The sequence below is a fragment of the Coturnix japonica genome, chromosome 4, assembly GCF_054131305.1.
Source record: "Coturnix japonica strain WE chromosome 4, WE-NBRP24, whole genome shotgun sequence".
Taxonomy (NCBI): domain Eukaryota; kingdom Metazoa; phylum Chordata; class Aves; order Galliformes; family Phasianidae; genus Coturnix; species Coturnix japonica.
Genome location: NC_140666.1, coordinates 38,674,723 through 38,687,567, shown reverse-complemented (window position 1 = coordinate 38,687,567; position 12,845 = coordinate 38,674,723).

The following is a 12,845-nucleotide window of genomic DNA, read 5'->3' as shown; positions in this document are numbered from 1 at the left end:
TAATTGAAAAGACCAGTCCAATCAAAATAAAAACTACTTGCATAGAAAACTGATCCATGAAATAGCATTGTCTACTACATAGCCAATATTTCATGATTTTTTCATTTTCACAGAAATTATTTCCATGTAATCAGTTACAGGCTAGAGTAAATCCTGAGATTCCTCTGCATGCTAGAGCATGAAACTAATCATCTACATTTGATCCTAGATGCCCCACAGGTCTGAGTTTTGTTATGCCTTTGTCTGTTACCCCGTTTTTCCTCAAAAACATGGGCTTCTTTTTGAAACTTAAGACCACCTGCTTTATGCATATGTTTTCAAGCTTTTATTCTACACCAAAAGTACCTGGAAAACAAGATGACAGCACAAGTAAATAACTAAAGAGAGATTAAAAATGCTGAAGGGTTTGTGGAATAAACTCCATTTGGAAAGTTGTGAGATAAAAGAATCCAGCTGCTTTTGAACATCACATGTACCATTAAGAAGTCTCTAAAATTACAGAAATGTCTTAAAAATCAACAAAACATATCAACCTCCCACACGGAACAACAGCAACAAAAAAAAAACAAACAAACCACAAAACATTCCTACTTAGATTTCAGTGCTAGCTGAAGTATGTCTGCTGTCAAAAGCATACACAAAGTGCAGAGGGATAAGGGATTTTATGTTGCTTCAGACTAATCCAAAGCTAAGCATGAAAAAAAGTAGTAGCTAAGATGAAAGTAGAATAAGGAATCAGGCTGAGCCACACAGTGGCTGATACCCACTGTGAAAGGTTTTTATCTATTTGATTGGAGTATTTAAAAAGACCACATCAACAAACATGAGTTCCTGGGTTAGAGCTTGATTCAACCTCCACTGAAATAAACTGTGACTTTCTACAACTTTTAAAAGGTCTTTGGATCAGGTGCTAAAAGAATAAGACCCATCCATTTTTGTATCCTTACTTCCACTGTGAAAAACTTAAAAGTCTAGGTTTAACTTGTTCAAATCATTCATGATATGTAGGACATGGAAGCAAACGTGTGCAAAACACACTTCCAGCAAACACTGAAATTTAAACAAGTACCTAAGAGAGAGACAGATTAGCTCTTTCATTGCAATGGTAGAAAATACTCATGGAGGAGCAGGCAGAAATGACAATACTCTAAAGAAATTCTGTATCTTCAGACTGTCATCCCTTGTCACCTCCAAAATGATATCTAGAATAGTAGGTTCCCAGCTATGCCCCCACAGACATAGCCCTTTGGCAGAAATTAACATCCAACATAATTCACCTGCTTGCATTACTGCACTCTAAGTCAGTGCTGCAAAATGGATTGGTCCTGCAGAATTGTAAATGTATTTTATTTCATTGTTTAAATGGACTATTTCCCAGATTTAGTTTTGAAGCCAGTCACACCAGAATATACAAGAGTAAGGTAACCTCCACTAAATGAAAACAAATAAACCAATGGAAGCTACTGAGAGAACACCACACTGGAATAACAGCCTGGGTGTTCAAAAATCCAGCTAAGGTTCTTTACAGAGGGTCTATTTTCTAGTCACCTTATCTTCACTTTTGCTTTCTGATCCTTTTTCCTTTTCATCCTAAGTGTTTCAAAATAAACATTTAAAAACAAGCTAACGGGACAGTGGGTTTTAGCTTTCAAGAACAGGGACAAACATTGGTAGAGGGGATACAAAAATTAACACACTGAGCCCGGTGTTAGGTCAACCACAGTGCAATACAAACTACCTTTGGCCTAGCTCAAGCCACCTGGAGCATCTTTCCTCTCTGACATATACTGCATATCTTTAGGGAGCTATAGACTTGCTAAAAAAAAAAAATCAAGTTCGAGTGTTAGGTTCTCTTAGTGGTTCCCCACGCCACCCAGTGGTGGGCACAAAAATCTGAGACCTTTGGCAGAAAAGGCCACTAACAATATATAGCATTTTAAACTTCTCTGTGATTTTTCTGCCCAGGAAAATAAAACGCAAGAATTTTAGTATAATCCCTGATCAACAGATGTTCAAAACAGATGTTTCAAAAAAAAAATCTTCCCGTGCCTGGGAAGATTATGGAACAGATCCTCCTGGACAACATGCTTGATCACATAAAGAACGAGCATGTGATCCGAGACAGCCAGCATGGCTTCACCAGGGGAAGGTCATGCTTAACTAATCTTGTGGCCTTCTATGATGGAGTGACGGCGTTGGTGGATGAAGGGAAGGCGACCGATGTCATTTACCTGGACCTGAGCAAGGCCTTTGACATGGTCCCCCATCACATCCTCATCTCCAAATTGGAGGGAGGTGGATTTGATGGGTGGACAACTAGATGGATAAGCAATTGGTTGAAAGGCCGCAGACAGAGGGTGGTGGTCAATGGCTCTATGTCCAGGTGGAGGCCGGTAACGAGCGGCGTCCCTCAAGGGTCTGTCTTGGGACCGGTGCTCTTTAACATCTTTATTAATGACATCGATGAGGGAATGGAGTGCACCCTCAGCAAGTTTGCTGATGACACCAAGCTGAGTGGTGCAGTCGATACGGTGGAGGGAACGGATGCCATTCAGAGGGACCTTGACAGGCTGGAAAGCTGGGCTCGGGTGAACCTAATGAGGTTCAACATGGCAAAGTGCAAGGTTTTGCACTTGGGCCGGAAGAACCCCAGGCACCTGTACAGGCTGGGAGGAGTTGTCCTTGAGAGCAGCTTGGCAGAGAAAGACCTAGGGGTCCTGATAGATGAGAAACTTGACATGAGCCAGCAGTGCGCTCTGGCAGCCCGGAAAGCAAATGGGATCCTGGGCTCCATCAGGAGAGGGGTGGTCAGCAGGGATAGGGAGGTGATCGTCCCTCTCTACTCGGCTCTTGTGAGGCCCCATCTGGAGTACTGTGTCCAGGTGTGGAGCCCTCAGTACAAAAAAGATATGGAGATTTTGGAAAGGGTCCAGAGGAGGGCCACAAAGATGATCAGGGGGCTGGAGCACCTCCCCTATGAGGACAGGCTGAGGGAGTTGGGTTTGTTCAGCCTGGAGAAGAGAAGGTTGCGGGGTGACCTCATTGCAGCCTTTCAGTACCTGAAGGGAACTTACTCCCAGGAGGGGAGTAAACTCTTCGAAAGGGCTGATAATAGCAGGACTAGGGGAAATGGTTTTAAGTTAAAAGAGGGAAGATTTAGGTTGGATGTTAGGGGAAAGTTCTTTACTAGAAGAGTGGTTAGGTCCTGGAACAGGCTGCCCAGTGAGGTTGTAGATGCCCCATCCTTGGAGGTGTTCAAGACCAGATTGGACGGGGCCCTGGGCAACCTGATCTAGTAAAGGTGTATGTTTGGTGGCCCTGCTAGGCAGGGGGATTGGAACTACATGATCCTTGAGGTCCCTTCCAACCTGGGTCATTCTGTGATTCTGTGAAAAGGATGAGAGTCAAAATTAACTCCAAAACATACATATTTTGCATTCCATTTGAAAACCTGCCTCTTTTCTTCTTCCAAAGAACTTCTTTTCCCTTGCTTCCAGAGCTTATGTTTTGCCTCAGGCTTTTCATAATCCTCAGTTCTTCGCAGTTTTGCATTTTTCTTCTTTCTACTCTCAGCTTAGTGAGACCTTTTTCATTACATACATTTCACATATGTATTTTTCTTTCCCCCCCCCCCTCAGGCTCTCTCTCTTCTGTGCTCCTGTTTACACGCAGCAGGGCTGCTTAGAATTCTGGTGTCCTGAGACTGTGCTGAGGAGGATAAAGACAAGCAATGAGTACATACTGTACACCACAATATGGAAGCACCACATCTTCCTCCAACTTGGCAATATGGCTTAGCACTTTGCATTTGTTTTACTGTGAAATCCTGATCTCCTGTTTCCCACCAACTAACACAGGCATCAACCCACAATGATGAAATACAACTCATCTATTCAGATAGGAAACTGCCTTCTCTACAACAGATGGGGCCAGTTACAGGGAGATGAGAGTGACTACTGTAGGTGTTCACATGCTTTTCATTAGGGCAATACTGAAACACCACATACTTGTACAACACTGCTTTTTCCTCAAAGTATTTTATAAAGTTCACAACGTTTTATTGACCACATTAGAGGAGAAGGTCTCCCTACACATCTTTGCTTCCATTCAGCTCAACCCATTTCTCTCCCTACTTTTCAGTTACATGCTTAATTCTTAAGGAAGTCTCTTCTTTGCTCAGTTCTACTGACCTTTGTTCACTCTCTTTAGCCACACACACACACTCCCCTCCTCCATCATTTTTATTCACAGTTTCCAGTAAATAGAAAACTTAAAAGTAAGATGTAGGTGCAGACTTCATTCTGCAATTCAAAGAAATATTAGCTCTACATGAAAGTCTAATGCTTTAGTTTGATCCAGGAGCAGAGAGCTAAGATTTTAATGTCAGCTCATTTATTCATCTAACAATTCACTTCAAAAGATAATTGTCTTCTTTCTCTCTCTGATAGAAATATGGAGAACTACTCCATAAACATACTGTGGTTGAACATTTACTGGAGAGTGACTAAAAAAAGGTCACTTCCACAATTATGCAACATTAGTTGTGTGCAAGTTTAAACATACTTCATATCTTTCATGCTACATCCTGTTGGGCTTCTTTGCAAAGATGATAAGTATACCTCCACACCATCTCTGAACTCTGATAACAAATTAGCAAAAAACCCTATGATTTTTAGTAAAACATGTAAGAGACATTAATGTAAATCCTCCATGCAGTAGCACATGCTGAAACTGTAAGGGATTCAAATCACTATCCAAGGTATCTTAGTATGTGTCTTGTATGTTTCTAACCCAACGATACTTTTAAGATCCGCTCACTAATAGAAAGACACTGTTACTTACAATAAAACCTCAAATCTCTTCCTTACTTAACTAGTACATATTCAGTACCAGACTGTTGCGAACACTGAGACCTTATCAGCTATATCTCTTGCAGAGATACAATATTCTCTATTGTTCCCTGCTACCTCTTTCCATGTTCACAGGAAGTGGAACAGCCTTTCACACTATTACCTCTTATTTTAAGGCCCCATACAATGTGTTACATCAAAGGCTTTATTACCTTCAGAGGAGAAAAGCTGTAAACACCCTTCAGATGCGGCACGCAATACCTGAAAGCCCATGCTGACTATTATCACATTTAGATATTCAAGTCCCTATTAGTGGTTGACAGGATTCTCAAACACAGGCTCAAAACAACAAATCAGTCAATAGGAACATGGTAATTGCTCAACACCAAAACTTCAGAGTGAACGTTTAAAAGGTAGATCTCCTGACTTACAAGATATTTAATACACAATTTTTTGTTTCTCTATCCGTCCATGTTATTCTTAGCAAATAAGACACAGGAGAAAAAACAAACAAAGAAGAGCAATTTTATTTTACTGAATATTGTACTATCCAAGAACCCTAAAGATGACTTTCAGATTTGTTCTCATTCAACACTTTAAAGCTGCTGTGCAAAGCAAGACAGGCAGAGCTACCTCAGTGCAAACTGCTTTCACAACCAGCCCAGGCCAGTAGACAGAAATACTCCATGATAACTTTTCTGATCAGATAGGTATACATCACATCATGGGGACAAACTTTACGTGTTTTCCAAGGGCAAAGTTTTGTCTGCTCACTGCCTCAATTCTGTTCACGTAAGCAAGACATTATTTGCAGTGGCACTGAAAAACAGTTCATCTAGATGCTGTGATTCACACAAGCCACCTGTCAGCCCTTTCAAGCAAGGTTCTTTTTTTTTTTTCCCTCCTTTACAGCAGGTAGCTTCACACCATCCTGACCTGAGATAAGGGCTCTAATGCATTTAACAAAGAAATCAATAGAAGTGTGTGCCAGAAGGCCCACCTGTAAATCAAGGTGGAAAGATAAGAAGAAAGGCAAGAAAAGAATCCATAGCCTAGAGGTGGTTCTCACATTCTCATTTACAAGTCCTTATAGCCTTGATCCATAATCTATGCCCTTTTAATTCTCCTTCTCCTTTTGCATCTATGAGGAACTGTTATCCTTTGTCTTACTCAGTGCTGGAGCTGTGAATGTAGGAGATCAAATCTTTGTAAAGTGCTTCACCTACATGTGGCAGTGTTACAGTAGCAGCTTTTCATGACTATATTTCTCTGGGGAGCAGGATTTTTTTCCCCCAAGCAGCAGGCATTTGCCCACTGACGTTTATCATTATAGAACACCTGGAGAGCTTCAACTGAAAACAAGAGCAAAGTACCATTGTACTCATTTTAAAATACAAAAGAATTGTTGCTCTCATTTCAATGAAACTGATCCACTGATCCACATTTATAGTCTTTCAGGATCTTCAATGATAACTCAAAACCTCTGATTACAATACTTTTTGTTTTAGAGTTACTACAGTGTCCCAATGTAATGTGATACAAGGCACAGCAACGACAGCAGAGCAGCAAGCTCCCAGGCTATAGCAAGGACGGAATTGCTCAAGTCATAGAATCATATAGCTGGAAAGGACCTATAAGATCATCTAGTCCAATCGTCTGCCTATCACCATTACTACATAGTAAGATACTAAACCATATCTTGTAGCACCTTATCCAGATGCCTCTTGAACACCACCAGAGACAGCGACTCCACCTCCTCCCCAGGCAGGCCATTTCAGTGCCTGACCACTCATTGAACAAAAAAACCTTTTCCTTATACCTAATCTGAATCTCCCCTGACACAACTTGCAGCCATTTCCTCAGGTCCTGTTTGTTGCCTGCTAGGAGAGACCAAGCCCCCCTCATCACAACCTCCCTTCAGGAAGTTGTAGGTCATGATGAAGTCTCTGCTCAGCTTCCTCTTCTCCAGTCTAAACAATCCCAGCTCCCTCAGCCACTCCTCATAAGACTTGTGCTCCAGATCCCTCACTAGCAATAGATGCACAAAGGAAAGAAGCTACTTACCTTCAGAAGGCCTCAAGCACACAGAGATTTCCAGTGAGATTCCCTTGCCTCCACTGCCAGCCCTTAAATGAGACCAGGGAAGAGGTGGATCCTGGTTCCACCCCTCCTGCTCACTTAGTCACATTGCATGCACCTGAGCTCCCCTGGGTTGGCCCTGCCTTCCACCAGGTGCTCCATCACTGGTTCATAGTCAATCACTTAGTACATGCTACTTAGACATGGCTGTGACTTAGTATTTCTGCTACACCCAAAAAGTAAAAACATCTGCCAAAGAAACCTCCTATAAAATGTCATTACAAAAATTAACCATTTATTTAGGACCTACAGACCCAAATGCTGCTTAATGAGACAACCCAGACAAACACTATAAATCAATGTGTTAGTCCCACAGCATTCTTTCCTCTGCAACAAGCCAGCTAAAGGTTGTGCTTACAAAGATGTGTCAGTTTAACCTGTGACATGAGTGCACAAACAAGACAAACACAAAAGAGTGAGTGGAAGAAAGCAGATGAGAAGATGATTCTGTGAGAATCTAGGCAGAATCCAGCTAAGATAATTAACAGTAGGAAGAGTTCTTCACTTAAGAAGGGCTAGTTCTCATTTCAAACTGATTCATAATACTGTGAGTTCAAAATGCAAACAGAAAGGTATGCAATGGAAATGGACAATATTATTTCACTATACATGCATTATTAAGAAAGGAAAGAAACTGAGCTCAAATCTATGCTTAGCTGCTCAGAGAGTTTGCTGACCGGCAAATACATACTGAGTGAAAATGTTTAGGGATTTGACGTTCATTGGCAAGGAGAAAGCTCATCATCTGCATTCCTTACAGCTGCTGATACTCAGCCAACACACCCCTACTCTGATGTCAGTGGTCTAAACAAGGGCCATACCCTAACTGATGGGTTTAATCCCAGGAAATCTCTGTTGAATTATTAGCTCAGGCTCTGACTTCCACAACTACATACTGCTCCTCAAGCAAACTGAAGATTTTCTAGTTTCCAGTTCAGACAGGGAGGATTCTGCAACCATTAAACCCTGCTCAAATATCCAAACTTACTTTCAGTCCAATTATTTTATTTTATCTATTTATTTAACACATTTTCACCACCAGTATAAGCCTTCAGCCAACAGGACAGAATTGCCCAGTCCTTTGGGTGATAAGAATGGGGTTGTGTCCATAGTAATAATTAACTGTCGCAAAATGCCACCTTGGCACTGAGGGAAGGTATTCAAAATACAAGAAAATATTGCAACAGTATTCCATCTTCCCCTCCTCTGGCTGGGAAGCTGGTCTGTTCTGCTTTCAGTCTCTTGTGGATATAATCATTTATACATAAATGGAAAACTTGTTCATGACTCATCTGCCACTATTACCAAAGTGCGTTTTTCAGTCCAGTAGCCAAGCATCCATTTTGTGGGCTGCTAAGTGATTTACACTGATTGAGTATGTGTTGTGTGCAGCTTTTCCAGATTTTATATACTGGCTGTACAGAGAATGAATGCACACTGATTATAGTCCAAATAACAATGAAGCCAATTACCTAAGCCACTAACTCCCAGCATGGAAGAGATTAAAACACATTCCTATAAATGAAAACTACTTCAATACATGTTAAGGGCCATGCAAAACACATTGCTGGAGCATAACAGTATATGCCTCTCAAAAGTTTACAAAAATATGAAGGTCAAAGGGAAGCTTAGAGGCATGCGTCAGTCATGAGGATGACAAAGATATTTGACAGAACAGCATCAGTATCATGACTACCTTTTGTTTATCCAGACCTTTGGCGTTAAGCAGCTCATGAGACTTAGGAATGGCAGCATTATCTAACATCTTACCTCTTGTAAACACACTGAAAAGATATTTGCCTTCAGAAAAACTGGGAACATGCCAGATGACTGGAGCATTTTGCCAATACTCACTGAAAAGGAAAATCTGTTGACCTCAGTAATTACCCTCAGTATAAGACAAGAGAGTGACAAAGCCATGCAACACAATCAGTGAAGAATGAAGGGAAGGGAATATAAGCAAGGGTAGTCTACTCAATTAGACAGAAAACAGACCTGACTAGTAAACCTGACTGCATTCACTGAGACTGCAGTATGGATTGCTAATTGTAATTGAGAAAATGTAACACCTTTCACAGAGTACTTGACACAACTTTTCATGATACTTTATTTAAAATACACAAATTAAAGTACAGCAAATGGATTAACACTAACTCTGCTGTGCTGCAGAACAGAGAAAGGGAGTAGCACTGGAGGAGGAGCTCGTTTCCCAAATATTTGACTAAGAACTGGGGAAGAAGCAGGAAAAGTCACGAAAAAGAGTTCAAGAAAATGCTTGGCAGAAGAGGCCCATGGAACTTCAGCTGTTCAGGCTACCAGAAATGAGATGAGATGATGTGATAACATTACAGAAGCCCTTCGCAAGGAGAAAATGGTAATTTATTTATTTTGAGAGCTCCGTAATAAAGCAGAGAAACACACAAAACCCCAGCTGTTCAAGCCAAGCAAATTCAAACAGATTTTTAATCTGCAAAGTGATTAACCTGAGTAGCAAAGTACTTGGGGGAAGACCTTGTGATCCTTTTCACTATGGAATCACTAGGGTTGGACAAGACCAGTAAGATCACCTAGTCCAACCCTCAGCCCATCACCACCATGCCCATACATGTGTTCCACACTCCCTGCCTCTTGCAATCAGCGGAACAGATGATTCTGTTTTTTCTATATACTCTTTCGTAACCTAAGCAGAAATCCCAGGATCGCACTAAAACGAGACACTTTATTACATCATTCCCATACGCAGCCGCATAACAGGAAAACAGCCGGCCGTCCCCGCGGGGACCGATGGAGACCTCAGGCGCCACCCAGCGGGCACCTCAGGCCACTGCCACCGAGGGAGCCCAGTGAGCCCTGGGGGGCTGCAGCCCAACAGCACCTAAACCGAATTCCCACAGGTGCTCCCCTTCCCTTAAACAGAGAGAAAACTCACCTAGCACCAATGCTTTTAGATCAACCCAACCCAACCTGGACAAAAAAAAAAAACCCAACCCAAACCAACAACAACAACAAAGACAGAGGCAGCCCCCAGCTGTGAGATCTGGGCCTGAAAATTTGCTACACGATGGTTAAAATTGCAGTTTTATTCCAAGAGCTCCTGCCAAAGCTTAGTGGTAGGACTGCACCGGGGTGGGCACAACGAACAGGCACAGTGATCTCCTCAGCTGCCTTTGGCTGTATCACCTCCACCATCCACTTAACTGACATAAAGAGCAAACTGAAAGCATCTTGTTTTAAATATCACAGACGTGCTGCTTGTAATAGCTTAACACATTTTCTTTTTTATGTAATGTTCAAATCCTTTATCTTGAATCTCAACACATGTAGGAACTAAGCCATAAACTCTAGTTGTGCCTAAAGTGCATAATTCAAACTGAATGTGGGCTGACTCCAGTTTTCTGTCCTTCCACCATTAGACCTCATGCTGCTTTCCCACCTGCAGCACCAGCAGTCCAAACCCTTCCTTCATCTCCATGGTTCTTCTCACTGCTGTACACTCCTGTCCTCCTAAGTTACAGGCTCTCTCTGGTCTTGTTTTGATAATGATGAACAAACAGATCATTATCCACAGGGAATACAGCAGTGCAGTGTTTCCCAGTTGAAACCAAAAGGTTTCTATAGCCTGTAATTTTTATGATGACAGAGATGGTCTTTTTGGTTACCTGCAAAGTGATCTGGGAGCCTAATTGTATTCTTGGTTTCTCCAGACCTTCTCTAAGACTTCTGCTTTCTATAGTCCTCTTTCCAAATGCAGAAAGTAGCATTTTTCATAGCATAGCTGTTAAGTATTTGTATTTTGAACTTTGTAAGCCTCTTCCCTCTGTGGAAAGGAGCATAAATACATGTTCCAGAATGCTCTGCCCTTCTCCACCATCTGTGATAAACTTTTTAATAAGCCATTTTTCTATTACTTAACAGCATCAGTGATCATTGCCAGAGACTGCTAGCAAAGGAGCTGTTTATTCACCCTCTCCCTTGCAAATCTGTCAATAGGCAAACATAGTTTGTACCCACACAAAACCTTTCTAGGTGGGCCGTGTGGGCAGACCTAGGCCCACATTCCTGCAAATTCTTGTGGTCACAACCAAGTTGCATCTTACATTTAAGTATTGTCTTAAGATAACACTTCTGATAAGTGTATGTTTAAGATGAATACCATCTCAGTTTTGCACTCTTAAAAGTGTACGGACCATCTTGTCATCTGTTTGTTCAATGCTTCCCACTTTTGTGTCACAGGCTACTGAAAGTGCCAGATACTCAGCCAACACAAACAGATACTAACAAGTAGTAAATTGTCGTATGGAAACCTCACTGTAAGGTTTTCTTGGGAGAGAAGACACAAAATAGCATCTATCCTACATAAATAGGAGAAGTGCTCCAAAGATTGTTTTTACGTGTTCACTTTGAGGAAAACACAAGTGGGTTTGGGTCTGATTTTCAGAATTTTCAAGCCTGTATAATCCCCACAACAGCCAGAGAGAGCTGAGACTCCTACACTTCTGCAAGCCCATCCACAGGGAGGAGAGTAGCACTGTATTCCAATGCTGGACATTCTAGATTCTGTATTAGAGGTGGAGATCAGGGCATTGATTTTACTTAATACACGGCCGGCAGTGCCATATTAACACCAAAATCCTCCATCACCGCACTTTGAAGAAATGAGGAGCCAGAGCCTGTCAAGTAGATTAGCCATATGTCAGCTCCTCAGAGCACACAACAGCAGAGCCATAGTTAATCTCAAACCTTGATCATAAGCCAAAAGGAACAATTATATAACTTAGAAATCTGAAAGGTGAATAGAACAAAAACAAACAAGAAAGAACAGTCATCCTTACTCGCATGTGCGCATTTTACTACAACTATTAGGCAATCAAGATTGTCATAATTGGCTTTTCTAAAATTACAAAAAAATGATGGAAGGGTTGCAGTAATTAAAAAGCACAGACAAGACGTTGAAAGATGACAAGTTACACACAGTGCAGATGAAGCTGTGCCTTTACAAGGATTTATTCGTTCCTCCAGAATATAGAGAATTGGGAGATTTGCTGTTTGTCTGTTCCTGGCTGCTATGGACAAACCAGTGCCAGTCTGGCCAGAGGGACATGCAGCCCACAGGGGGATGAAGTATCAAACTGGAATATGACTTTTGAGAAATGGTATCAACCATTTCCGTGGGAGTGGGTATTTTCATTGGGACAGATTGCATGGGCATGTTCTGTGGCACATGTCTGAATTTGTCATGAACATCCAAAGCAAACTTCTAAAAGCCAGTGGAAGGAGAAAAAGGTCTGCAAGCATTATTTCTCCCACACAAGGAGATGATGATACAATTTATTCAGCATGTTCAGTAGGACAGTGCCTAGCGCCCCTCGAGATGGGTGCATTTTTATGTTAGGCACGTAAAAACAGAACAAATTTCTGCTCCAAAAAGGCTTATACTCTTCCTGTGCAAGGCTGAAGAGCGGAGGATAAAATAGAAACCAAATCAACTACCTGTGGACTTGAAATTAAGATGTTACTCTGTAAAACACGCTGGGAATTATTCTAAGGGGAAGCGCCAGCTTTTCCACACTGCCTCAGAGCCATCCATCCTCCAGAGATCTCCTAGAGAAACAGAAGTTGGTGTTGCATTGCCCAGGAATGTCACCATTCCGTGCTGAACTCACAGGACACTGCCTGATCCCAGCAGATGATTTTCCATAGAATAAAAATTTAGGAAGCTAATGGTAACCCTGCTGCTCCCATGGTCCTGGTAGCAAGGCTCCAAACCTGGCATGCAGTTGAATACTAGATATTTGGATATATGTTCTATTACCCATTATCTATTGAGAAATTATTTGCAACACATTGGTTGTAACT